This window comes from Gobio gobio (genome assembly GCF_949357685.1).
Source record: "Gobio gobio genome assembly, chromosome: 6".
Taxonomy (NCBI): Eukaryota; Metazoa; Chordata; class Actinopteri; order Cypriniformes; family Gobionidae; genus Gobio; species Gobio gobio.
In genome coordinates this window covers 60,011,823-60,014,322 of record NC_137102.1, presented here as the reverse complement: position 1 = coordinate 60,014,322, position 2,500 = coordinate 60,011,823, and the positions used below count along the sequence as shown (strand labels likewise).

At 43.9% G+C, this 2,500-nt stretch overlaps 1 protein-coding gene across 1 annotated transcript in view; it reads right to left on the bottom strand.

Moving 5' to 3' along the window:
- Positions 1-2,500, bottom strand: part of LOC307128602 (protein unc-13 homolog A) — a gene marked incomplete at its 5' end in the record, with an annotated part of 138,826 nt that overhangs the window by 135,359 nt on the left and 967 nt on the right. The window lies entirely within an intron of this gene.

The following is a 2,500-nucleotide window of genomic DNA, read 5'->3' as shown; positions in this document are numbered from 1 at the left end:
GATTGGGATGTTTGTGCTCAAAACAACTTGTGTGTTTCTGTGTGTGGACAGAACAGCTCCACCCGCTGTGAGAGTAAAGCGTTGGAGAGTCTGTAAATAGATGAGTGTCTTCAGAAAAAGAAGAGGGGATGTATTATAGATCAGCAGAAGTGAGGGGATTTCTTCACATTATAAGTGACGAGTGTCTGCATTATTGATGCCCGCTGTACACATGGCATGCATTAATATTCAACCCCACTCCATTCCTCCACCTCCTCCTCTTCCTCAGAACGCCCATTAAAACAGGAAGTGAGTGTGTCTTAGAGCCATGAGTCAGCCGGACTGCACACACACACACACACACACCGCTGGTCCTCTATAAACGCTTCATGTGGCTTTCATCTTCACTCTTATCTAAAGTGAGATGCATTCTGGGTAATCGCTCCTCTAGTGCTGCAGTCCGCTCCGGCCAATAACACCATTTGGAAAGATTAGAGTTGGGAGGAAACGCCAGCATTAGTTTAATTTCACTGTAGCCATTACACACTCGGGCCAGAGAGAAGCCACGTCAGCGCTGCAGGATATGACATCAGATATCCATAATAAAGTCTAGATGCTGCTGGCCAATGGAGGTCGACGTCCGCACCTGGCGGCCATCTTGTCACAGTCGGCTCGCTCACTCCTAACGTTGTGTTTTAATGGTGCATGTACTTTTTAAATAACCATAACTTGCTCATTTTTCTACTGATTTTCAAACTGTTTGGTTTGTTGTAAATGTCAGAGATGTAGTTATGACTCTGCATACTTATTAGCCTGGCGTGGCCATACTCAATGCTAGTCAGAATATGAGTCTGGTACCGCTCCATTGAGCTTTGATTATGGGGCGTGTTTCAACCGAGCCAGGAAAGACCTCAATTGGATAGACCCACAACCAATCAGAGCAACGGAGCGACGCGTAACGTTAGTTGTCAAATGTCAACAGAACTCAACTGACCTGTTGCCAAGTCCGTGTTTTTCTCCATGTCCGCGGGTTGAAGCGACCCCAATTATGTGATTATATAAACCCAGGAATGCGAATTTTAGCAGGCAACCTTGCCAAAATAACATATTTTGCCAACCAAACGCCATTTTTATTCTGGAGAACCCCCCGGAAAGTTATTGTTTTGGGCTATAGTTTTGAGTAGCAATTGTGCGCGACATTGCAAAAACACTTGGAAACCCTGTCTGCACGCACGCTGGATTAAGTAACGTTACAAGAAAAAGATGAGTGTAAACGATCTTTGGCAGTAATAAAATAATTTAAGGATACACAGAGTACTTACCAACACGATCATCGTTTCTGAGAGAAATAGTGAAGGTGAACGCATATACGGACAAGTTCTCCGTTTAGGATTAGAACAAATTGAACCCAAGAGCCTTTGATGACGTGGATGATTACGCTACTGTTGATCATCTGTCAATCATCGTCTAAAGCCCGCCCTGATGATTTCATTGGTCCGAACAGTTTCTGTTCGGGCATAATTCCTCCTCTGTGGAGCGAGTCCAGACCGAATTGCCCGAGCAAAACATTTTGTGGGCGGAGCTAAATTCGGCTGGCATCCAGGCTATATACTTATGAAAAAGTATTCATAATTTGTTCAAGCATCCATAATTATAGCCACGTTAATAACGTTTGTAAGAAACCAAACCATTTGTAAATCCGTCAAGATTTCAGCGAGATACGAGTATTTGTGTTCAGATCACTCGCCTTACATCAGGAGCCACAGAGCCCTGTGACAAGATGGCCGCCGCTGATGACGTCAGAGACTCCGCTGTTAGACATCTAGCCTTTATTATGGATATCTATGCGCAGCCCATGGACAAACTGATTACACTCGGATGTTTTTCTTGAAATTGTGTCGTATCATTCAGTGTCACGAACATGCCGGACCAATGTGGACATTCTGGCTCTATTTTAATGATCTGAGCGCATGGACACTCCACTTATCACCTATCTATCTATCTATCTATCTATCTATCTATCTATCTATCTATCTATCTATCTATCTATCTATCTATCGTTCTATCGTTCTATCGTTCTATCGTTCTATCTATTGTTCTATCGTTCTATCTATCGTTCTATCTATCTATCTATCTATCTATCTATCTATCTATCTATCTATCTATCTATCTATCTATCTATCTATCTATCTATCTATCTATCTATCTATCTCCATCCAGCCATTCACCCGTCCATCCATAAATCACTCCACCCATCCATCAATCATCCATCCATCCATCCATCCATCCATCCATCCATCCATCACTCCACCCATCCATCCATCCATCCATCACTCCACCCATCCATCCATCCATCCATCACTTCACCCATCCATCCATCCATCCACCCGTCTATCCATCCATCCATCCATCACTCCTCCCATCCATCCATCCATCCATCCATCCATCCACCCGTCTATCCATCCATCACTCCATCCATCCATCCATCCATCCATCCATCCATCCACCCGTCCATCCATCC